Here is a 27,148-nt window from a genome sequence, read left to right as displayed (position 1 = left end):
TTGGTTGCCGACTGGGAAAAAATTTTCAGAGCTCAGAAAAAAAAATCTGAGATGTAAAAAAAAAAAAAAAAAAAAAACTTTTTGTTAATTTTTATCATGTCTTCTAGACATGATAAAAATTAACCCTACCCCCCTTTTGTGTGGGAATGTTGTCTCACTGTTTCTAAAAATAGACCATGACTCATTCTAGGAATTATATGTTTTAAAAAGGATGAGTTTAAAGTTTATAAGATAAGATAAGTTTTTAAAAAGGATATGTTTTAAAAACTCTTTGGGTTTCTCCATTCCAAAGTAAACAAAGTGAAGACATCAAATTAATAGAAAAAAAAGGAAGAGTTTTTTTTTTTTTTTTTTTTTTTTTTTTTATATATATAGCTCTGGAAATATTTTTCCAATTCAACAGCCAAGAAATATTTCCAGCCAATACAATTTCATTTTTACTTTCACTTTCAATTCATTTCTTATATCTATAAGAACATTTCATTTTTCTGTTCAGATCAGTGTGGGTTGTTCAAGATGCAGCAACTCTACTCCATCCCACAACCAGGAAAAAAAGATGTTCTTTCATGAGATGTTCTTTTGGCTTTCGAAAACAATGATGACATGATGATTGTAATACATTTCGGTTCTCATGTCCCATGCTTGAACTCAGAATTATTTCCAGAACTCTGAGAATTTTTCCTAGTCAGCTCGATAACCCAACTTTCGTATATTTATTTTTTAAGCCACTCGAGTTTCGACTTCCCATCCGTGTGTGCTGTGCATTCAACCTGGAGACACATTCCCTGAGCTCTAAGAAAATGTTTCCCGGTAGACTCAATCCCTGAAACGTATTAAAAAAATTCTTTCATACATTTTTAAAGCTCAAGAGTGTTAGGTGTCATGGAAAGAACCTTTTTTTTCCCTGAGCTCTAAGAAAATGTTTCCCAGCAGACTCAATCGCTGAAATGGATTAAAAATAAATTTGTTCCTATATTTTTAAAGCTCAAGAGTGTTAGCTGTCATGGAAAGAGCCTTTTTTTTCCCTGAGCTCTAAGAAAATGTTTCCCAGTAGACTCAATCGCTGAAATGGATTAAAAATAAATTCTTTCATACATTTTTAAAGCTCAAGAGTGTTAGCTGTCATGGAAAGAGCCTTTTTTTTCCCTGAGCTCTAAGAAAATGTTTCCCAGTAGACTCAATCGCTGAAATGGATTAAAAATAAATTCTTTCATACATTTTTAAAGCTCAAGAGTGTTAGCTGTCATGGAAAGAGCCTTTTTTTTCCCTGAGCTCTAAGAAAATGTTTCCCAGCAGACTCAATCGCTGAAATGGATTAAAAATAAATTCTTTCATACATTTTTTAAACCTCAAGAGTGTTAGCTGTCATGGAAAGAGCCTTTTTTTTTACCTGAGCTCTAAGAAAATGTTTCCCAGTAGACTCAATCGCTGAAATGGATTAAAAATAAATTCTTTCATACATTTTTAAAGCTCAAGAGTGTTAGCTGTCATGGAAAGAGCCTTTTTTTTCCTTGAGTTCTGAGAAAATATTTCCCAGTAGACTCAATCGCTGAAATGGATTAAAAACAAATTCTTTCATACATTTTTAAAGCTCAAGCGTGTTAGCTGTCATGGAAAGGGCCTTTTTTTTCCCCCCAGCCCACTCAATCGCTGAAATGGATTAAAAATAACTTCTTTTATACATTTTTAAAGCTCAAGCGTGTTAGCTGTCATAGAAAGGGCCTTTTTTTTCCCAGCCCACTCAATCGCTGAAATGGATTAAAAATAACTTCTTTCATACATTTTTAAAGCTCAAGCGTGTTAGCTACCATAGAGCTGCAGATGAGGTAGAGAGAGAAAAAGCATGCTGCACCATGGAGAGCCCGCACGGTTCTGAACAGAAAACGTGGAATGCTTTTATAGAAAAGGGTTGAAAGTGAAAGTAAAAGCCGATTGGAAATTTTTCACTTGGTTGCCGACTGGGAAAAAATTTTCAGAGCTCAGAAAAAAAAATCTGAGATGTAAAAAAAAAAAAAAAAAAAAAAAAAAAAAAAAAAAAACTTTTTGTTAATTTTTATCATGTCTTTCTAAACATGATAAAAATTAACCCTACCCTATTTTGTGTGGGAATGTTGTCTCACTGTTTCTAAAAATAGACCATGACTCATTCTAGGAATTATATGTTTTAGAAAGGATGAGTCATAGTCTTTGGGTTTCTCCATTCCAAAGTAAATAAAGTGAAGACATCAAATTAATAGAAAAAAAGGAAGAGTTTTTTTTTTTTTTTTCAGCTGTGGAAATATTTTTCCCATTCAACAGCCAAGAAATATTTCCAGCCAATACAATTTCATTTTTACTTTCACTTTCAGTTCATTTCTTATATCTATAAAAACATTTCATATTTCTGTTCAGATCAGTGTGGGTTGTTCAAGATGCAGCAACTCTACTCCATCCCACAACCAGGAAAAAAAGATGTTCTTTCATGAGGAATTCTTTTGGCTTTCGAAAACAAAGATGACATGATGATTGTAATACATTTCTGTTCTCATGTCCCATGCTTGAACTCAGAACTATTTCCAGAGCTCTGAGAATTTTTCCTAGTCCACTCGATGACCCAAATTTCGTATATTTATTTAAGCTACTCGAGTTTCGACTACCCATCCGTGTGTGCTGTGCATTCAACCTGGACACACATTCCCTGAGCTCTAAGAAAATTTTCCGATTCCACTCAATCGCTGAAATGGTTTTAAAATAAATTGTTTCATACATTTTTAAAGCTCAAGAGTGTTAGGTGTCATGGAAAGAGCCTTGTTTTTCCCTGAGCTCTAAGAAAATGTTTCCCAGTCCCCTCAATCGCTAAAATGGATTAAAAATAAATTCGTTCATACATTTTTAAAGCTCAAGAGTGTTAGGTATCATGGAAAGAGCTTTTTCTTTTCACAGCCCACTCAATCGCTGAAATGGATTAAAAATAAATTGTTTCATACATTTTTAAAGCTCAAGCGTGTTAGCTGTCGTGGAAAGAGCCTTTTTTTCCCAGCCCACTCAATCGCTGAAACGGATCAAAAATAAATTCTTTCATACATTTGTTTAAACCTCAAGACTCTTAGCTGTCATGGAAACTGAAATTTATGTCACGGTTTGTGTGTCACACGTCGTCAACGGTATGATTTGAGGTGAAAATTGAAAACCTGGTATGAAAAATCTCTTTAACTTCACTTTAGAAGAAGGTGTGGGATAGAGAGATTTCGTCATGGGAAAATATCTTTCAATGTCCGTCGATGAAATCCAAATGAGGGGTCCTAGCTTTTCAAATGGGAAACATTTTCCCCTAAAAGGAGGAATGATTTCTATTCTGTGAGACGTCAAAAATTGGAAAAAAGCTTGTGTTCACAGAAGCTCTTTCTAGAAGAGTGGTCCTGGGTACAGATGAGGTAGAGAGAGAAAAAGCATGCTGCACCTTGGACAGCCCGCACAGTTCTGAACAGAAAACGTAGAATAATTTTATAGAAAAGTGTTGAAAGTGAAAGTAAAAGTCTTGGCTGGAGAATTTTCACTTGGTTGCCGACTGGGAAAAATTTTTCAAAGCTCAGAAAAAAATTTTGAGTATAAAAAAAAAAAAAACTTTTTGTTAATTTTTATCATGTCTTCTAGACATGATAAAAATAGTAACAAAGTGAAGACATCAAATTAATAGAAAAAAAAGAAGAGTTTTTTTTTTTTAAAGCTTTGGAAATTTTTTTCCATTCGACAGCCAAGAAATATTTCCAGCCAACACGATTTCATTCTTACTTTCACTTTCAGTTTATTTCTTATATCTATAAAAACATTCCACATTTTTGTTCAGATCAGTGTGGGTTGTGGATGATGCAACATCTCTACCTCATCTCACAACCAGGAAGAAAAGATGTTGTTTCATGAGGAATTGTTTTGTCTTTTTCTGTTCTAATCCGTGGGGTTTGTGGAAAATACATTCTCGGTACGCAATCCCCCACCCAGGAAGAACAGAAAATGTTTTAAAAGGAATACTTTGGCCTGACTTTTGAAAAAAACAATGATCACAGGGCTGTTGGGATAAGATTGAGAACCCATGATGATGTTGTGCGATGGGGCTAATCGTTTTTACTTAAACGGATCTTCTTCTAAACATCCAAGGTATGATTGTTTCCCTAGATGAAAGAAAACAATACTTTTTTTCTTTTTTACAAGAAAAGTATCCTCAATAATGTTACTGAAAAGATTAAAGCGATATTTTGTCATGGAACTATTAGACCGCTCGTCTATAGTCATGTTGCACCTTGGACAGCCCGCACGGTTCTGAACAGAAAACGTGGAATACTTATATAGAAAAGAGTTGAAAGTGAATGTAAATCGCGTTGGCTGGAAACATTTCTGTTGGCTGTCGACTGGGGGAAAAATTCTCAGAGCTCAGAAAAAAATTCTGAGATGAAAAAAAAAAAAAAAAAAAAAAAAAAAAAAACTTTTTGTTAATTTTTATCATGTTTTCTAGACATGATAAAAATTAACTCTACCCCCTTTTATCTGGGAATGTTGTCTCACCCTTTCTAAAAATAGACCATGTATACCAATATACTACAAACGGACTTGAACGCGTGTTCTCAGTATGTAGCTATACAAATTTGAAGGTAAAATTTAAAAAAAAGACATCTTTTTGGGGAAAAGGGAGTAAATTTGTATAGGAATATACTACAAACGGAATTTAAGGCCTGTTTTCAGTATATAGCTATACAAATTGGAAGGTAAAAAAAAATAAAAAAAAGACTTTTTTTTTTCGGAGGAGGGAAGGCAGTGAATTTGTATAGGAATATACTACAAACGGACTTTAAAGCCTGTTTTCAGCATATAGCTATACAAATTGGAAGGTAAAAAAAAAATAAAAAAAAGACATCTTTTTTTTGGGGGGAAGGCAGTGAATTTGTATAGGAATATACTACAAACGGACTTTAAAGCCTGTTTTCAGTATATAGCTATACAAATTGGAAGGTAAAAAAAAATAAAAAAAGATATCTTTTTTGGGGAAAAGGAGTGAATTTGTATAGAAATATACTACAAGAACATCAATAAAAGAACATCATGGGTCCAAGAATTGAAACTGAAAGTCCAAAAACGAAATGTTAACGACTGGGAAGAAAATTTTCAAAGCTGAAAAAAAGATTTAAAAAAAAAAAAAAATACTTGCTTTTTCTTTCTTAATTTGAAGTCTTCATTCTTTTGACCTTGTAGAAATAAAAAAAGTGAAGACATCAAATTAAGAAAGAAAAAAGGAAGGTTTTTTTTTTTTTTTTTTTTAATGTGTTAAAATTTTTCCAGAGCTCTGAGAATTTTTCCCAGTCGGTTTCTAGAAGAAACTCGTTAATGTATTTAAACCACTTGCGTTTCAGTTTCAGATCAGTCTGTGCTGTGCACTCAACGTGGATACACGCTTCTCACTCTCCTGGGAAGAGCTTCTGTGAAGGTATGTGAACATTTTTTTCTTACTCTTTTGTATTTCATAGACTACAAATATTTATTGAGTCACCCATTTTATAGAAATGTATTCTTATTTCCTTTTAATACTTTGAGGTAGGGTAATATTTTTTCCCCTGCTACTGTTTTGTTTTTCAAGGCTAGAAATGTTTTACTCAATAGCTGTTTTTATAGAAAACATGCTATTATTTCATATACTGATATATTTTGTGAAACTTTAACAAATTCCTTTCAAGAAGCCAAGATCTCGTGATCCACAGCTGGCTAGATACGTCAGTGTAATCGGATCACGATTGTTCCATCATATACTGATATATTTTGTGAAACTTTAACAAATTCCTTTCAAGAAGCCAAGATCTCGTGATCCACAGCTGGCTAGAAACGTCAGTGTAATCGGATCACGATTGTTTCATCATATACTGATATATTTTGTGAAACTTTAACAAATTCCTTTCAAGAAGCCAAGATCTCGTGATCCACAGCTGGCTAGATACGTCAGTGTAATCGGATCACGATTGTTCCATCCTATACTGATATATTTTGTGAAACTTTAACAAATTTCTTTCAAGAAGCCAAGATCTCGTGATCCACAGCTGACTCCATTAGTCAGGAAAAACGGATCAGGATTTTATCAATCGTATACTGATATATTTTGTGAAACTTTAACAAATCCCTTTCAACAGGGCAAGATCTCGTGATCCATAGCTGGCTAGAGCAGTCAGGATCAATGGATCACGATTGTCCCATCGTATACTGATATATTTTGTGAAACTTTAACAAGGCAAGATCTCGTGATCCACAGCTGGCTAGAGCAGTCAGTATAATCGGATCACGACTGTTCCCTCGTATACTGATATATTTTGTGAAATTTTAACAAATGACTTTCAAGAAGGCAAGATGTCGTGATCCAGAGCTGACTCAATCAGTCAGGATTAACGGATCACGATTGTTCCATTGTATACTGATATATTTTGTGAAATTTTAACAAATGACTTTCAAGAAGGCAAGATCTCATGATCCACAGCTGACTAGACTTGTCAGAATTAACGGATCACGATTGTTCCATTGTATACTGATATATTTTGTGAAACTTCTTTAACAAATGACTTTCAAGAAGGCAAGATTTCGTGATCCACAGCTGACTAGACTTGTCAGAATTAACGGATCACGATGGTTCCATTGTATACTAATATATTTTGTGGAACTTTAACAAATCCTTTTTTGTGGAACTTTAACAAATATATTAGTATACAATGGATTCAAAAAAGGCAAGGTCTTGTGATCCACAGCTGACTCCATCAGTCAGGATAACGGATCACGATGGTTGCATCTTATACTGGTATATATTTTGTGAAACGTTAACAAATGACTTTCAAGAAGGCAAGATCATGTGATTCAATAGAATTGTTCAATCGTATACTGGTATATTCTGATAAAACAACAGAATGATCCAATTTTGAATACGATCCCAATATGTTTTTATAAAATCCATATCATATTTTGTAAAACGTGAACGACTGACTTTCAAGCTGGCTGCATGGGTGTTTTTTTTTCGTGGATTTTCCCCATGTGTAACGTGAATACGGGCCAGTTTCCCTTCCAAAGTCCTCCACGAAGGCATTTCTTAAGGCAAATAGCCCTCAAATGCTTTACCGTCATCCGAATCGACTTGACCTCTCTCCAAATTCCACGGTGTCATTTGAACTATCGAGTCGGCTGTTGGAAAAAAATGTCTGACAGCTGAAAACAATTCAGCTCCAGTGCACAGCACAGACTGATTTAAAGCTGAAACGCGAGTGGTTTAAATAGATGAGAACCCTCTATAGAAATAATTTGAATATATCTGGTTTTGTGAATCAAGCCGACTGGAAAAAAATTCTCAGAGCTCAGAAAAAAATTCTGAGATGTAAAAAAAAAAAAAAAAAAAAAAAAAAAAAAAACTTTTTGTTAATTTTTATCATGTCTTCTAGACATGATAAAAATTAACTCCCTTCTCTTTTTGTCTGGGAATGTTGTCTCACTCTTTCTAAAAATAGACTATGACTCATTCTTGTGGAATTCTGTTGGGATTTTACTTTCGATTGGCTTTTGACTTTGTTTCAATAACTGGGGATAACTGGACATGATCAATAGATAACTGGGGATGTTATCTATAAAAGCATTCCGCGTTTCACTTCAGATCCGTGTGGGCTGTGGAAGAGGCAACACGTCTCTCTCTTTACCCAATCTCATGATATTCTTTAAGAATTTCTTAGCTATTTGTCAAAGAAGGGGACTATAATTGAAGAATTTATGAATTTGGGAACATGTCACCCATGGCAAATCTAAAATCTTGGCACTGGATACTGGAAAGCCCCGCTCTGATTATAATTCTGAGTTCTAGCATGGGACATTTTTTAAATCAAAAAGGTAAACTATTTTTCTAGTCTCATATTCTCTCGTGACTAGGGTTCCAGATTTGGGTAGAGAGAGACATGTTGCCTCATCAACAGCGCGCACTGTTCTGAACAGAAACGTGGAATGCTTTTATAGAAAAGTGAAGAGTTGAAAGTGAAAGTCGAAAAACGAAATGGGATCGGCTAGGAAAAATTTCTGAGAGCTCAGAAAAAAATTCTGAGATGTAAAAAAAAAAAAAAAAAAAACAATCTTTTTGTTAATTTTTATCATGTCTTCTAGACATGATAAAAATTAACTCCCTTCTCTTTTTGTCTGGGAATGTTGTCTCCCACTTTCTAAAAATAGACAATGACTCATTCTTTCTAAAGAATAGAATTCCAAGAAAAGATTGGATGAGTCATGGTCTATTTTTAGAAAGTGGGAGACAACATTCCCATACAAAAGGGGGATGAGTTAATTTTTATCATGTCTAGAAGACATGATAAAATGTCTAGAAGACATGATAAAAATTAACAAAAAGTTTTTTTTTTTTTTTTTTTTTTTTTTTTTTTTTTTTTTTTTTTTTACATCTCAGAATTTTTTTCTGAGCTCTGAAAATATTTTCCCACCCGATCTCATTTCGTTTTTCGACTTTCACTTTCAACTCTTCTCTTTTCTATAAAAGTATTTCGAGTTTCTGTTCAGAACACTGTGGGCTGTTGAAAAGGTAACACGTCTCCCTCTCTACATTAATGGGGAATCCAAGATGCTCTAAAGAAGAATTCTTTGAGAATCTTAACCTTTCTGAACTTTAGAAGAGCTAGCTGGATATTTCTTCATTTCTTTTTCAAGTATGGGTTCAAAGGATTCTTTTAAATAGTTGCAAGTAAGACGTTGTATCATTTTCTGTTGATCATGAATCTATTAAAAAAATTTCAATGCCTACTTTTAGGGCTACCTATACCCAACATGATTCATATGTTTTACTCTACGTTTTAGATGAGACCCTCTCTTAAAAACATGATTTTCCTATTCAAATTTGAAATGATTTTCCAAAAGCATGATCCTTTAAAAAAAACATGTGTGTTTGTGTATGTGTGGTGGGACGGTTAGCTTTCTTTCTTACGAGATAGTCATCTCCACGAGATGTGTTTTGGATATCTTCTCCACCCTCTCGTGGTCACTGAAATCTCGTGATGGCTCAAGTGAAAAGGGTTCGTTTATTTTGACTCACAACCACGTTATATTTTTTTGGATATCTCCTCCAACGACTCGTGGAACTCTTTTCCCTGAAATGAGGTATGTTTAGCAGTGCACGCCCTCTGAAGTGAAGCTCGGAATACTTTGACAAATCCTGTCGAGTGGATTATGAAACCATTTTTAAAGGACCTCAGAGAAACACCCATGAAGACGATACCAACGTGTCGTTTTTCAGAAAGCATGAAGGTGGTTCATGGTGAGAGATGAGATGGTAAAATAGTTTTTTTCTTAGAAAGTTGAAAAAATGGAGAGTAGTAAGACACAGTCTCTTTTTTCGAAACTGAGTAGGAGGGTCATTTTGAGATGAGCTGGAAAATATTTTCTGAGAGATTTGAAAAAAAATTTTAAAAATAAAAAATATATATATTATATAATATATATATTATATAATATATATATGATAAATACTTTTTGTTCATTTTTATTATGTCTTCAGACATGATAAAAATGAACGACATCTCTCTTTTTTTCTTTGAAACCTCTCTCAAGCTATCTCGTCCTGTTTTTCAAGTAACATTCCTTTCCTGAAAAGCTAATTTCTTTAGAAACCTAAGACAACTCCTTTCCTGAAAAGTTAATTTCTTTAGACACGTAAGACAACAGGTAGAGACATACTTCGAACCAAAAAGAGAGTAGAGATCCTTTTGAATAATGTCGAATAGACAAAACACGAGTAGCCATTTCAGTTCTATGCTTTTTCCTAGGGACGATCCACGAAAGGGTCCTCTTTTGTTCACGAAGCGTGGTTCACCCATGAATGAAACACGTAGGCTCGAAACTTTCTAATATCTCTACCTCCACGGTGCAGTTTGAAAGGAAGGTGACCCACCCATCACCCCAGCTATGAAATGAAACGTCAAAACAGTGCACACGTTCTAGAATAAGAACCCTTGTAGACATTTGGGGGCTCTACAACACAGACTCAACAGAAACAAAACGATAAAAACTTTCATAGATCCCAGAGACTGGATGCTTAAAAATAAGGTGATGGCTCGTCGATCAAATCAGCTGTAAATAATTGTCTAAGAGCTGTGAAGAATGGATGGCCTACCTTCACAAAAGCTCTTTCTAGGAGGGAAAAGTATGTATCCAAGCAGAATTCACAGCACAGACTGATGTTAAGTCGAAACTGGAGTGATTTCAATACACAAGTATGAATTCGTTCTAATAGCCCTTTAGATAGGTCTCGTTTGACTCATCGAGTCGACGGGGAAAACATTGACGTGTTGCTTTTCCAACAGCCCACACTGTTCTGAACAGAAACGTAGAATGCTTTTATAGATAAGAGAAGAATTGAAAGTGAAAGTAAAAAAACGAAATCGGATCAGCTGGGAAAATTTCTGAGCCGAGAAAAAATTCTGAGTCAGAAAAAAAAAACAACTCTTCCTTTTTCTTTATTAATTTGATGTCTTCACTTTTTGAGTTTCTACAAGGTCAAAAGAGTGAAGACATCAAATTAATAGAGAAAAAGGAAGAGTTTTTTTTTTTTTTTTTTTTCAATCTCATAAATTTTCCTGAGCTCTGAAAAATTTTTTCCCAGCCGATCCCATTTCGTTTTTTGACTTTCACTTTCAATTCTTCTCTTTTCTATAAAAGTATTGCGCGTTTTTGTTCAGAACAGTGTGGGCTGTTGAAAAGGTAACACGTCTCCCTCTCATTTTACCCAAATCTGGAACCCATGATGATCTTAAGAAGAATTCTTTAAGAATCTCTTACAATTCCTGAACCTTAGACAAGCTGAATGTTTCTTTTTCGTATTTCGAAGCTATTGATGGATCAAAGAAGAAGATTTCAATGGAATGACTTCATCGTTCTAGGATAGAATATTTTTTCGAAATCTCTTCCTACTTTCGTCTACACAGAAATGCTTTTCACGAAAGTTTGGTCCTCTTTTACATTTACTTTTTAAATAGTTGTTCAAAGGGATTTTCGTTCTGCTGATTCAGTTTTCCCGCGCTTCACGCTACCCATCCTCACCCATTTCTATAGGATCTCAGAGAAAATTAAGAGGGAAAGAAATAGCCTCCAGTGAACACAACTCCAACAACGACAGTGGATAGTTTTTTTCTGTCCTTCCAGAGATATCACCGGTGACCGATAGGTTGTTCAGCCACACGGGTGTCGTGAAAAGGCACACCATGCCTGTTTCCCTCCCAAAAATGTTTCTTCGGAAAAGGGAAAGTTTTTTTCCCACCCCTTTGGAGATTCCTTTTCCGCATCGATACCCAAACCCATCGGCCAGAAAAATAAATTTTTTTTAAGAACATGAGGTTTCTGAAATATATTACAAACATACGTATTCATTTTAATATTTTACCTTCATTGGATGAAATAGTCTGTAAACTCTAAATTTCTTAAATGATTCCAACAACATGAGATTTTAGTGTTATTTTATCAATCTTTTAAGTATATTGTGTCTCGTCAAATCCTTTTTATTTGAGATGGATGATTGCTAAACAAAATGGTTGAAATAGCATGATAAGAAGGAAAAATATGTTATGTTAGCAAATAATTTACGTGACATAAATATTATCTAACTATTTCACGGATCCAGCTAACTCAAACTGACTGTATATAAATTGTTTTGAGGGGGGGAATTAAATTCATCTTGTCACAGGTTTTAGCTAAATTGTATATACAATGTATTAGAAATTCCTTAGAAACTTTAAACAATATAGTTGTAAGAGGTTAGAAGAAAGAAATAATAATACGGTTCTTCCAAGCTACCTTACGTAAGATTGACGAAGCATTGTAAGAAATAATAGATAAGCTCGTAAAATACATGTATGCGTGATTTGTTAAAAATATTAGACTGAATATGTATCTTATATTGAGTTTCAAGAATGGAAATGTTCTTTAAAAAAATTTATTTTTCTGGCCGATGGGTTTGGGTATCGATGCGGAAAAGGAATCTCCAAAGGGGTGGGGAAAAAACTTTCCCTTTTCCCAAGAAAAATTTTTGGGAGGGAAACAGGCATGGTGTGCCTTTTCACGACACCCGTGTGGCTGAACAACCTATCGGTCACCGGTGATATCTCTGGAAGGACAGAAAAAAACTATCCACTGTCGTTGTTGGAGTTGTGTTCACTGGAGGCTATTTCTTTCCCTCTTAATTTTCTCTGAGATCCTATAGAAATGGGTGAGGATGGGTAGCGTGAAGCGCGGGAAACCTGAATCAGCAGAACGAAAATCACTTTGAACAACTATTTAAAAAGTAAATGTAAAAGAGGAGCAAACTTTCGTGAAAAGCATTTCTGTGTAGACGAAAGTAGGAAGAGATTTCGAAAAAATATTCTATCCTAGAACGATGAAGTCATTCCATTGAAATCTTCTTCTTTGATCCATCAATAGCTTCGAAATACGATAAAGAAACATTCAGCTTGTCTAAGGTTCAGGAATTGTAAGAGATTCTTAAAGAATTCTTCTTAAGATCATCATGGGTTCCAGATTTGGGTAAAGAGAGAGGGAGACGTGTTACCTTTTCAACAGCCGACACTGTTCTGAACAAAAACGCGCAATACTTTTATAGAAAAGAGAAGAATTGAAAGTGAAAGTCAAAAAACGAAATGGGATCGGCTGGGAAAAAATTTTTCAGAGCTCAGGAAAAATTATGAGATTGAAAAAAAAAAAAAAACTCTTCCTTTTTCTTTATTAATTTGATGTCTTCACTCTTTTGACCTTGTAGAAAGTCAAAAAGTGAAGACATCAAATTAATAAAGAAAAAGGCAGTTTTTTTTTTTTTTTTTTTTTTTTTTTTTTTTTTTTTTTTTTCTGAATCAAAATTTTTTCTCGGCTCAGAAATTTTCCCAGCCCATCCGATTTCGTTTTTTTACTTTCACTTTCAATTCTTCTCTTATCTATAAAAGCATTCTACGTTTCTGTTCAGAACAGTGTGGGCTGTTGGAAAAGCAACACGTCAATGTTTTCCCCCTCGACTCGATGAGTCAAACGAGACCTATCTAAAGGGCTATTAGAACGAATTCATACTTGTGTATTGAAATCACTCCAGTTTCGACTTAACATCAGTCTGTGCTGTGTATTCTGCTTGGATACATACTTTTCCCTCCTAGAAAGAGCTTTTGTGAAGGTAGGCCATCCATTCTTCACAGCTCTTAGACATTTATTTACAGCTGATTTGATCGACGAGCCATCACCTTATTTTTAAGCATCCAGTCTCTGGGATCTATGAAAGTTTTTATCGTTTTGTTTCTGTTGAGTCTGTGTTGTAGAGCCCCCAAATGTCTACAAGGGTTCTTATTCTAGAACGTGTGCACTGTTTTGACGTTTCATTTCATAGCTGGGGTGATGGGTGGGTCACCTTCCTTTCAAACTGCACCGTGGAGGTAGAGATATTAGAAAGTTTCGAGCCTACGTGTTTCATTCATGGGTGAACTACGCTTCGTGAACAAAAGAGGACCCTTTCGTGGATCGTCCCTAGGAAAAAGCATAGAACTGAAATGGCTACTCGTGTTTTGTCTATTTGACATTATTCAAAAGGATCTCTACTCTCTTTTTGGTTCGAAGTATGTCTCTACCTGTTGTGTTACGTGTCTAAAGAAATTAACTTTTCAGGAAAGGAGTTGTCTTAGGTTTCTAAAGAAATTAGCTTTTCAGGAAAGGAATGTTACTTGAAAAACAGGACGAGATAGCTTGAGAGAGGTTTCAAAGAAAAAAAGAGAGATGTCGTTCATTTTTATCATGTCTGAAGACATAATAAAAATGAACAAAAAGTATTTATCATATATATATTATATAATATATATATTTTTTATTTTTAAAATTTTTTTTCAAATCTCTCAGAAAATATTTTCCAGCTCATCTCAAAATGACCCTCCTACTCAGTTTCGGAAAAAGAGACTGTGTCTTACTACTCTCCATTTTTTCAACTTTCTAAGAAAAAAACTATTTTACCATCTCATCTCTCACCATGAACAACCTTCATGCTTTCTGAAAAACGACACGTTGGTATCGTCTTCATGGGTGTTTCTCTGAGGTCCTTTAAAAATGGTTTCATAATCCACTCGACAGGATTTGTCAAAGTATTCCGAGCTTCACTTCAGAGGGCGTGCACTTCTAAACATACCTCATTTCAGGGAAAAGAGTTCCACGAGTCGTTGGAGGAGATATCCAAAAAAATATAACGTGGTTGTGAGTCAAAATAAACGAACCCTTTTCACTTGAGCCATCACGAGATTTCAGTGACCACGAGAGGGTGGAGAAGATATCCAAAACACATCTCGTGGAGATGACTATCTCGTAAGAAAGAAAGCTAACCGTCCCACCACACATACACAAACACACATGTTTTTTTTAAAGGATCATGCTTTTGGAAAACCATTTCAACTTTGAATAGGAAAATCATGTTTTTAAGAGAGGGTCTCATCTAAAACGTAGAGTAAAACATATGAATCATGTTGGGTATAGGTAGCCCTAAAACTAGGCATTGAAATTTTTTTAATAGATTCATGATCAACAGAAAATGATACAACGTCTTACTTGGAACTATTTAAAAGAATCCTTTGAACCCATACTTGAAAAAGAAATGAAGAAATATCCAGCTAGCTCTTCTAAAGTTCAGAAAGGTTAAGAGATTCTCAAAGAATTCTTCTTTAGAACATCTTGGATTCCCCATTAATGTAGAGAGGGAGACGTGTTACCTTTTCAACAGCCCACAGTGTTCTGAACAGAAACTCGAAATACTTTTATAGAAAAGAGAAGAATTGAAAGTGAAAGTCGAAAAACGAAATGAGATCGGCTGGGAAAATATTTTCAGAGCTCAGAAAGAAATTCTGAGATGTAAAAAAAAAAAAAAAAAAAAAAAAAAAAAAAAAAAAAAAACTTTTTGTTAATTTTTATCATGTTTTCTAGACATGATAAAAATTAACTCATCCCCCTTTTGTATGGGAATGTTGTCTCCCACTTTCTAAAAATAGACCATGACTCATCCAATCTTTTCTTCGAATTCTATTCTTTAGAAAGAATGAGTCATGGTCTATTTTTAGAAAGTGGGAGACAACATTCCCAGACAAAAAGAGAAGGGAGTTAATTTTTATCATATCTAGAAGACATGATAAAAATTAACAAAAAGATTTTTTTTTTTTTTTTTTTTTTTTTTTTTTTTTTTTTTTACATCTCAGAATTTTTTTCTGAGCTCTCAGAAATTTTTCCTAGCCGATCCCATTTCGTTTTTCGAATTTCACTTTCAACTCTTCACTTTTCTATAAAAGCATTCCACGTTTCTGTTCAGAACAGTGCGCGCTGTTGATGAGGCAACATGTCTCTCTCTACCCAAATCTGGAACCCTAGTCACGAGAGAATATGAGACTAGAAAAATAGTTTAGCTTATTGATTTAAAAAATGTCCCATGCTAGAACTCAGAATTATAATCAGAGCGGGGCTTTCCAGTATCCAGTGCCAAGATTTTAGATTTGCCATGGGTGACATGTTCCCAAATTCATAAATTCTTCAATTATAGTCCCCTTCTTTGACAAATGGCTAAGAAATTCTTAAAGAATATCATGAGATTGGGTAAAGAGAGAGACGTGTTGCCTCTTCCACAGCCCACACGGATCTGAAGTGAAACGCGGAATGCTTTTATAGATAACTTCCCCAGTTATCTATTGATCATGTCCAGTTATCCCCAGTTATTGAAACAAAGTCAAAAGCCAATCGAAAGTAAAATCCCAACAGAATTCCACAAGAATGAGTCATAGTCTATTTTTAGAAAGAGTGAGACAACATTCCCAGACAAAAAGAGAAGGGAGTTAATTTTTATCATGTCTAGAAGACATGATAAAAATTAACAAAAAGATTTTTTTTTTTTTTTTACATCTCAGAATTTTTTTCTGAGCTCTGAGAATTTTTTCCCAGTCGGCTTGATTCACAAAACCAGATATATTCAAATTATTTCTATAGAGGGTTCTCATCTATTTAAACCACTCGCGTTTCAGCTTTAAATCAGTCTGTGCTGTGCACTGGAGCTGAATTGTTTTCAGCTGTCAGACATTTTCTTCCAACAGCCGACTCGATAGTTCAAATGACACCGTGGAATTTGGAGAGAGGTCAAGTCGATTCGGATGACGGTAAAGCATTTGAGGGCTATTTGCCTTAAGAAATGCCTTCGTGGAGGACTTTGGAAGGGAAACTGGCTCGTATTCACGTTACACATGGGGAAAAACCACGAAAAGAAAACACCCATGCAGCCAGCTTGAAAGTCAGTCGTTCACGTTTTACAAAATATGAAATGGATTTTATAAAAACATATTGGGATCGTATTCAAAATTGGATCATTCTGTTGTTTTATCAGAATATATCAGTATACGATTGAACAATTCTATTGAATCACATGATCTTGCCTTCTTAAAAGACATTTCTTAACGTTTCACAAAATATATATGAGTATAAGATGGAACCATCGTGATCCGTTATCCTGACTGATGGAGTCAGCTGTGGATCACAAGACCTTGCCTTTTTTGAAAAGGATTTGTTAAAGTTCCACAAAATATATTAGTATACAATGGAACTATCGTGATCCGTTAATTCTGACAAGTCTAGTCAGCTGTGGATCACGAAATCTTGCCTTCTTGAAAGTCATTTGTTAAAGAAGTTTCACAAAATATATCAGTATACAATGGAACAATCGTGATCCGTTAATCCTGACTGATTGAGTCAGCTCTGGATCACGAGATCTTGCCTTCTTGAAAGTCATTTGTTAAAATTTCACAAAATATATCAGTATACGAGGGAACAGTCGTGATCCGATTATACTGACTGCTCTAGCCAGCTGTGGATCACGAGATCTTGCCTTATTGAAAAGGATTTGTTAAAGAAGTTTCACAAAATATATCAGTATACGATTGATAAAATCGTGATCCGTTAATCCTGACTAGTCTAGCCAGCTGTGGATCACGAGATCTTGCGTTGTTAAAGTTTCACAAAATATATCAGTATACGATGGGACAATCGTGATCCATTGATCCTGACTGCTCTAGCCAGCTATGGATCACGAGATTTTGCCCTGTTGAAAGGGATTTGTTAAAGTTTCACAAAATATATCAGTATACGATTGATAAAATCCTGATGCGTTTTCCCTGACTAATGGAGTCAGCTGTGGATCACGAAATCTTGGTTTCTTGAAAGAAATTTGTTAAAGTTTCACAAAATATATCAGTATAGGATGGAACAATCGTGATCCGATTACACTGACGGGTCTAGCCAGCTGTTGATCACGAGATCTTGGCTTCTTGAAAGGAATTTGTTAAAGTTTCACAAAATATATCAGTATATGATGAAACAATCGTGATCCGATTACACTGACGTTTCTAGCCAGCTGTGGATCACGAGATCTTGGCTTCTTGAAAGGAATTTGTTAAAGTTTCACAAAATATATCAGTATATGATGGAACAATCGTGATCCGATTACACTGACGTATCTAGCCAGCTGTGGATCACGAGATCTTGGCTTCTTGAAAGGAATTTGTTAAAGTTTCACAAAATATATCAGTATATGAAATAATAGCATGTTTTCTATAAAAACAGCTATTGAGTAAAACATTTCTAGCCTTGAAAAACAAAACAGTAGCAGGGGAAAAAATATTACCCTACCTCAAAGTATTAAAAGGAAATAAGAATACATTTCTATAAAATGGGTGACTCAATAAATATTTGTAGTCTATGAAATACAAAAGAGTAAGAAAAAAATGTTCACATACCTTCACAGAAGCTCTTCCCAGGAGAGTGAGAAGCGTGTATCCACGTTGAGTGCACAGCACAGACTGATCTGAAACTGAAACGCAAGTGGTTTAAATACATTAACGAGTTTCTTCTAGAAACCGACTGGGAAAAATTCTCAGAGCTCTGGAAAAATTTTAACACATTAAAAAAAAAAAAAAAAAAACCTTCCTTTTTTCTTTCTTAATTTGATGTCTTCACTTTTTTTATTTCTACAAGGTCAAAAGAATGAAGACTTCAAATTAAGAAAGAAAAAGCAAGTATTTTTTTTTTTTTTAAATCTTTTTTTCAGCTTTGAAAATTTTCTTCCCAGTCGTTAACATTTCGTTTTTGGACTTTCAGTTTCAATTCTTGGACCCATGATGTTCTTTTATTGATGTTCTTGTAGTATATTTCTATACAAATTCACTCCTTTTCCCCAAAAAAGATATCTTTTTTTTATTTTTTTTTACCTTCCAATTTGTATAGCTATATACTGAAAACAGGCATTAAAGTCAGTTTGTATTATATTCCTATACAAATTCACTTAATTTCCCGAAAAAAAAAAAGATGTCTTTTTTTTATTTTTTTTTACCTTCCAATTTGTATAGCTATATGCTGAAAACAGGCTTTAAAGTCCGTTTGTAGTATATTCCTATACAAATTCACTGCCTTCCCCCCCCCCCCCGAAAAAAAAAAGATGTCTTTTTTTATTTTTTTTTACCTTCCAATTTGTATAGCTATATACTGAAAACAGGCCTTAAATTCCGTTTGTAGTATATTCCTATACAAATTTACTCCCTTTTCCCCAAAAAGATGTCTTTTTTTTTAATTTTACCTTCAAATTTTTATAGGAATATACTACAAACGGAATTTAAGGCCTGTTTTCAGTATATTGGTATACATGGTCTATTTTTAGAAAGGGTGAGACAACATTCCCAGATAAAAGGGGGTAGAGTTAATTTTTATCATATCTAGAAAACATGATAAAAATTAACAAAAAGTTTTTTTTTTTTTTTTTTCATCTCAGAATTTTTTTCTGAGCTCTGAGAATTTTTTTCCCAGTCGACAGCCAACAGAAATGTTTCCAGCCAACGCGATTTACATTCACTTTCAACTCTTTTCTATATAAGTATTCCACGTTTTCTGTTCAGAACCGTGCGGGCTGTCCAAGGTGCAACATGACTATAGACGAGCGGTCTAATAGTTCCATGACAAAATATCGCTTTAATCTTTTCAGTAACATTATTGAGGATACTTTTCTTGTAAAAAAGAAAAAAAGTATTGTTTTCTTTCATCTAGGGAAACAATCATACCTTGGATGTTTAGAAGAAGATCCGTTTAAGTAAAAACGATTAGCCCCATCGCACAACATCATCATGGGTTCTCAATCTTATCCCAGCAGCCCTGTGATCATTGTTTTTTTCAAAAGTCAGGCCAAAGTATTCCTTTTAAAACATTTTCTGTTCTTCCTGGGTGGGGGATTGCGTACCGAGAATGTATTTTCCACAAACCCCACGGATTAGAACAGAAAAAGACAAAACAATTCCTCATGAAACAACATCTTTTCTTCCTGGTTGTGAGATGAGGTAGAGATGTTGCATCATCCACAACCCACACTGATCTGGACAGAAATGTGGAATGTTTTTATAGATATAAGAAATAAACTGAAAGTGAAAGTAAAAATGAAATCGTGTTGGCTGGAAATATTTCTTGGCTGTTGATTGGAAAAAAATTTCCAAAGCTTTAAAAAAAAAATCTCTTCTTTTTTTTCTATTAATTTGATGTCTTCACTTTGTTTACTTTGGAATGAAGAAACCCAAAGACCATGACTCATCCTTTCTAAAACATATAATTCCTAGAATGAGTCATGGTCTATTTTTAGAAACACTGAGACAACATTCCCACACAAAAGGGGGGTAGGGTTAATTTTTATCATGTCTAGAAGACATGATAAAAATTAACAAAAAGTTTTTTTTTTTTTTTACATCTCAAAATTTTTTTCTGAGCTTTGAAAAATTTTTCCCAGTCGGCAACCAAGTGAAAATTCTCCAGCCAAGACTTTTACTTTCACTTTCAACACTTTTCTATAAAAGTATTCTACGTTTTCTGTTCAGAACTGTGCGGGCTGTCCAAGGTGCAGCATGCTTTTTCTCTCTCTACCTCATCTGGACCCAGGACCACTCTTCTAGAAAGAGCTTCTGTGAACACAACCTTTTTTCCAATTTTTGACGTCTCACAGAATAGAAATCATTCCTCCTTTTAGGGAAAAATGTTTCCCATTTGAAAAGCTAGGACCCCTCGTTTGGATTTCATCGACGGACATTGAAAGATATTTTCCCATTACGAAATCTCTCTATCCCACACCTTCATCTAAAGTGAAGTTAAAGAGATTTTTCATACCGGGTTTTCAATTTTCACCTCAAATCATACCGTTGACGACGTGTGACACACAAACCGTGACATAAATTTCAGTTTCCATGACAGCTAAGAGTCTTGAGGTTGAAACAAATGTATGAAATAATTTATTTTTGATCCGTTTCAGCGATTGAGTGGGCTGGGAAAAAAAGGCTCTTTCCATGACAGCTAACACGCTTGAGCTTTAAACATGTATGAAAGAATTTATTTTTAATCCATTTCAGCGATTGAGTGGGCTGTGAAAAAAAGGTCCTTTCCATGACAGCTAACTCGCTTGAGCTTTAAAAATGTATGAAAGAATTTGTTTTTAATCGATTTCAGCGATTGAGTGGGCTGTGAAAAGAAAAAGCTCTTTCCATTACACCTAACACTCTTGAGCTTTAAAAATGTATGAATCAATTTGTTTTTAATCGATTTCAGTGATTGAGTGGGCTGTGAAAAGAAAAAGCTCTTTCCATTACACCTAACACTCTTGAGCTTTAAAAATGTATGAAAGAATTTGTTTTTAATCGATTTCAGTGATTGAGTGGGCTGTGAAAGGAAAAAGCTCTTTCCATTACACCTAACACTCTTGAGCTTTAAAAATGTATGAAAGAATTTGTTTTTAATCCATTTCAGTGATTGAGTGGGCTGTGAAAAGAAAAAGCTCTTTCCATTACACCTAACACTCTTGAGCTTTAAAAATGTATGAATCAATTTGTTTTTAATCGATTTCAGTGATTGAGTGGGCTGTGAAAAGAAAAAGCTCTTTCCATTACACCTAACACTCTTGAGCTTTAAAAATGTATGAAAGAATTTGTTTTTAATCGATTTCAGTGATTGAGTGGGCTGTGAAAGGAAAAAGCTCTTTCCATTACACCTAACACTCTTGAGCTTTAAAAATGTATGAAAGAATTTGTTTTTAATCCATTTCAGTGATTGAGTGGGCTGTGAAAAGAAAAAGCTCTTTCCATTACACCTAACACTCTTGAGCTTTAAAAATGTATGAATCAATTTGTTTTTAATCGATTTCAGTGATTGAAAGGGCTGTGAAAAGAAAAAGCTCTTTCCATTACACCTAACACTCTTGAGCTTTAAAAATGTATGAAAGAATTTGTTTTTAATCGATTTCAGTGATTGAGTGGGCTGTGAAAGGAAAAAGCTCTTTCCATTACACCTAACACTCTTGAGCTTTAAAAATGTATGAAAGAATTTGTTTTTAATCCATTTCAGTGATTGAGTGGGCTGTGAAAAGAAAAAGCTCTTTCCTTTACACCTAACACTCTTGAGCTTTAAAAATGTATGAAAGAATTTGTTTTTAATCGATTTCAGTGATTGAGTGGGCTGTGAAAGGAAAAAGCTCTTTCCATTACACCTAACACGCTTGAGCTTTAAACATGTATGAAAGAATTTATTTTTAATCCATTTCAGCGATTGAGTGGGCTGTGAAAAAAAGGTCCTTTCCATGACAGCTAACACGCTTGAGCTTTAAACATGTATGAAAGAATTTATTTTTAATCCATTTCAGCGATTGAGTGGGCTGTGAAATAAAGGTCCTTTCCATGACAGCTAACACGCTTGAGCTTTAAAAATGTATGAAAGAATTTGTTTTTAATCGATTTCAGCGATTGAGTGGGCTGTGAAAAGAAAAAGCTCTTTCCATTACACCTAACACTCTTGAGCTTTAAAAATGTATGAATCAATTTGTTTTTAATCGATTTCAGTGATTGAGTGGGCTGTGAAAAGAAAAAGCTCTTTCCATTACACCTAACACTCTTGAGCTTTAAAAATGTATGAAAGAATTTGTTTTTAATCGATTTCAGTGATTGAGTGGGCTGTGAAAGGAAAAAGCTCTTTCCATTACACCTAACACTCTTGAGCTTTAAAAATGTATGAAAGAATTTGTTTTTAATCCATTTCAGTGATTGAGTGGGCTGTGAAAAGAAAAAGCTCTTTCCATTACACCTAACACTCTTGAGCTTTAAAAATGTATGAATCAATTTGTTTTTAATCGATTTCAGTGATTGAGTGGGCTGTGAAAAGAAAAAGCTCTTTCCATTACACCTAACACTCTTGAGCTTTAAAAATGTATGAAAGAATTTGTTTTTAATCGATTTCAGTGATTGAGTGGGCTGTGAAAGGAAAAAGCTCTTTCCATTACACCTAACACTCTTGAGCTTTAAAAATGTATGAAAGAATTTGTTTTTAATCCATTTCAGTGATTGAGTGGGCTGTGAAAAGAAAAAGCTCTTTCCATTACACCTAACACTCTTGAGCTTTAAAAATGTATGAATCAATTTGTTTTTAATCGATTTCAGTGATTAAGTGGGCTGTGAAAAGAAAAAGCTCTTTCCATTACACCTAACACTCTTGAGCTTTAAAAATGTATGAAAGAATTTGTTTTTAATCGATTTCAGTGATTGAGTGGGCTGTGAAAGGAAAAAGCTCTTTCCATTACACCTAACACTCTTGAGCTTTAAAAATGTATGAAAGAATTTGTTTTTAATCCATTTCAGTGATTGAGTGGGCTGTGAAAAGAAAAAGCTCTTTCCATTACACCTAACACTCTTGAGCTTTAAAAATGTATGAAAGAATTTGTTTTTAATCGATTTCAGTGATTGAGTGGGCTGTGAAAGGAAAAAGCTCTTTCCATTACACCTAACACGCTTGAGCTTTAAACATGTATGAAAGAATTTATTTTTAATCCATTTCAGCGATTGAGTGGGCTGTGAAAAAAAGGTCCTTTCCATGACAGCTAACACGCTTGAGCTTTAAACATGTATGAAAGAATTTATTTTTAATCCATTTCAGCGATTGAGTGGGCTGTGAAAAAAAGGTCCTTTCCATGACAGCTAACACGCTTGAGCTTTAAAAATGTATGAAAGAATTTGTTTTTAATCGATTTCAGCGATTGAGTGGGCTGTGAAAAGAAAAAGCTCTTTCCATTACACCTAACACTCTTGAGCTTTAAAAATGTATGAATCAATTTGTTTTTAATCGATTTCAGTGATTGAGTGGGCTGTGAAAAGAAAAAGCTCTTTCCATTACACCTAACACTCTTGAGCTTTAAAAATGTATGAAAGAATTTGTTTTTAATCGATTTCAGTGATTGAGTGGGCTGTGAAAGGAAAAAGCTCTTTCCATTACACCTAACACTCTTGAGCTTTAAAAATGTATGAACGAATTTATTTTTAATCCATTTCAGCGATTGAGGGGACTGGGAAACATTTTCTTAGAGCTCAGGGAAAAACAAGGCTCTTTCCATGACACCTAACGCTCTTGAGCTTTAAAAATGTATGAAACAATTTATTTTAAATCCATTTCAGCGATTGATTGGGCTCGGAAAATTTTCTTAGAGCTCAGGGAATGTGTGTCCAGGTTGAATGCACAGCACACACGGATGGGTAGTCGAAACTTAAGCTTAAATAAATATACGAAATTTGGGTCATCGAGTGGACTAGGAAAAATTCTCAGAGCTCTGGATATAGTTCTGAGTTCAAGCATAGGACATGAGAACAGAAATGTATTACAATCATCATGTCATCATTGTTTTCGAAAGCCAAAAGAATTCCTCATGAAAGAACATCTTTTTTTCCTGCTTGTGGGATGGAGTAGAGTTGCTGCATCTTGAACAACCCACACTGATCTGAACAGAAATATGAAATGTTTTTATAGATATAAGAAATGAACTGAAAGTGAAAGTAAAAATGAAATTGTATTGGCTGGAAATATTTCTTGGCTGTTGAATGGGAAAAATATTTCCACAGCTGAAAAAAAAAAAAAAAACTCTTCCTTTTTTTCTATTAATTTGATGTCTTCACTTTATTTACTTTGGAATGGAGAAACCCAAAGACTATGACTCATCCTTTCTAAAACATATAATTCCTAGAATGAGTCATGGTCTATTTTTAGAAACAGTGAGACAACATTCCCACACAAAATAGGGTAGGGTTAATTTTTATCATGTCTAGAAGACATGATAAAAATTAACAAAAAGTTTTTTTTTTTTTTTTTTTTTTTTTTTTTTTTTTTTTTTTTAATCTCAGATTTTTTTTTTCTGAGCTCTGAAAATTTTTTCCCAGTCGGCAACCAAGTGAAAAATTTCCAATCGGCTTTTACTTTCACTTTCAACTCTTTTCTATAAAAGCATTCCACGTTTTCTGTTCAGAACCGTGCGGGCTCTCCATAGTGCAGCATGCTTTTTCTCTCTCTATCTCATCTGCAGCTCTATGACAGCTAACACGCTTGAGCTTTAAAAATGTATGAAAGAAGTTATTTTTAATCCATTTCAGCGATTGAGTGGGCTGGGAAAAAAAGGCCCTTTCTATGACAGCTAACACGCTTGAGCTTTAAAAATGTATAAAAGAAGTTATTTTTAATCCATTTCAGCGATTGAGTGGGCTGGTGGGGAAAAAAGGCCCTTTCCATGACAGCTAACACGCTTGAGCTTTAAAAATGTATGAAAGAATTTGTTTTTAATCCATTTCAGCGATTGAGTCTACTGGGAAATATTTTCTCAGTGCTCAGGGGAAAAAAGGCTCTTTCCCTGACAGCTAACACTCTTGAGCTTTAAAAATGTATGAAAGAATTTATTTTTAATCCATTTCAGCGATTGAGTCTGCTGGGAAACATTTTCTTAGAGCTCAGGTAAAAAAAAGGCTCTTTCCATGACAGCTAACACTCTAGAGGTTTAAAAATGTATGAAAGAAATTAATTTTAATCCATTTCAGCGATTCAGTCTACTGGGAAATATTTTCTTAGAGCTCAGGTAAAAAAAAAGGCTCTTTCCATGACAGCTAACACTCTTGACCTTTAAAAATGTATGAAAGAATTTATTTTTAATCCATTTCAGCGATTGAGTCTGCTGGGAAATATTTTCTTAGAGCTCAGGGGAAAAAAAGGTTCTTTCCATGACACCTAACACTCTTGAGCTTTAAAAATGTATGAAAGAATTTTTTTAATCCATTTCAGGGATTGAGTCTACTGGGAAACATTTTCTTAGAGCTCAGGGAATGTGTGTCCAGGTTGAATGCACAGCACACACGGATGGGTAGTCGAAACTCGAGTAGCTTAAATAAATATACGAAATTTGGGTCATCGAGTGGACTAGGAAAAATTCTCAGAGCTCTGGAAATAGTTCTGAGTTCAAGCATAGGACATGAGAACAGAAATGTATTACAATCATCATGTCATCATTGTTTTCGAAAGCCAAAAGAATTCCTCATGAAAGAACATCTTTTTTTCCTGCTTGTGGGATGGAGTAGAGTTGCTGCATCTTGAACAACCCACACTGATCTGAACAGAAATATGAAATGTTTTTATAGATATAAGAAATGAACTGAAAGTGAAAGTAAAAATGAAATTGTATTGGCTGGAAATATTTCTTGGCTGTTGAATGGGAAAAATATTTCCACAGCTGGAAAAAAAAAATCTTCCTTTTTTTCTATTAATTTGATGTCTTCACTTTATTTACTTTGGAATGGAGAAACCCAAAGACTATGACTAAAACATATAATTCCTAGAACGAGTCATGGTCTATTTTTAGAAACAGTGAGACAACATTCCCACACAAAATAGGGTAGGGTTAATTTTTATCATGTTTAGAAAGACATGATAAAAATTAACAAAAAGTTTTTTTTTTTTTTTTTAATCTCAGATTTTTTTTTCTGAGCTCTGAAAATTTTTTCCCAGTCGGCAACCAAGTGAAAAATTTCCAATCGGCTTTTACTTTCACTTTCAACTCTTTTCTATAAAAGCATTCCACGTTTTCTGTTCAGAACCGTGCGGGCTCTCCATGGTGCAGCATGCTTTTTCTCTCTCTACCTCATCTGCAGCTCTATGACAGCTAACACGCTTGAGCTTTAAAAATGTATAAAAGAAGTTATTTTTAATCCATTTCAGCTATTGAGTGGACTGGTGGGGAAAAAAGGCCCTTTCCATGACAGCTAACACGCTTGAGCTTTAAAAATGTATGAAAGAATTTGTTTTTAATCCATTTCAGCGATTGAGTCTACTGGGAAATATTTTCTCAGAACTCAGGGAAAAAAAGGCTCTTTCCCTGACAGCTAACAATCTTGAGCTTTAAAAATGTATGAAAGAATTTATTTTTAATCCATTTCAGCGATTGAGTCTGCTGGGAAACATTTTCTTAGAGCTCAGGTAAAAAAAAAGGCTCTTTCCATGACAGCTAACACTCTTGAGCTTTAAAAATGTATGAAAGAATTTATTTTTAATCCATTTCAGCGATTGAGTCTACTGGGAAACATTTTCTTAGAGCTCAGGGAAAAAAAAGGCTCTTTCCATGACAGTTAACACTCTTGAGCTTTAAAAATATAGGAACAAATTTATTTTTAATCCATTTCAGCGATTGAGTCTGCTGGGAAACATTTTCTTAGAGCTCAGGGAAAAAAAAGGTTCTTTCCATGACACCTAACACTCTTGAGCTTTAAAAATGTATGAAAGAATTTTTTTAATCCATTTCAGGGATTGAGTCTACTGGGAAACATTTTCTTAGAGCTCAGGGAATGTGTCTCCAGGTTGAATGCACAGCACACACGGATGGGAAGTCGAAACTCGAGTGGCTTAAAAAATAAATATACGAAAGTTGGGTTATCGAGCTGACTAGGAAAAATTCTCAGAGTTCTGGAAATAATTCTGAGTTCAAGCATGGGACATGAGAACCGAAATGTATTACAATCATCATTTCATCATTGTTTTCGAAAGCCAAAAGAACATCTTTTTTTCCTGGTTGTGGGATGGAGTAGAGTTGCTGCATCTTGAACAACCCACACTGATCTGAACAGAAAAATGAAATGTTCTTATAGATATAAGAAATGAATTGAAAGTGAAAGTAAAAATGAAATTGTATTGGATGGAAATATTTCTTGGCTGTTGAATTGGAAAAATATTTCCAGAGCTATATATATAAAAAAAAGAAAAA

Source organism: Stegodyphus dumicola, chromosome 9, assembly GCF_044657685.1.
Source record: "Stegodyphus dumicola isolate Sdum_Otavi_A_Nest chromosome 9, ASM4465768v1".
Taxonomy (NCBI): Eukaryota; Metazoa; Arthropoda; class Arachnida; order Araneae; family Eresidae; genus Stegodyphus; species Stegodyphus dumicola.
The sequence above is the reverse complement of the archived record's forward strand: the minus strand, read 5'-3'. Positions refer to the sequence as shown.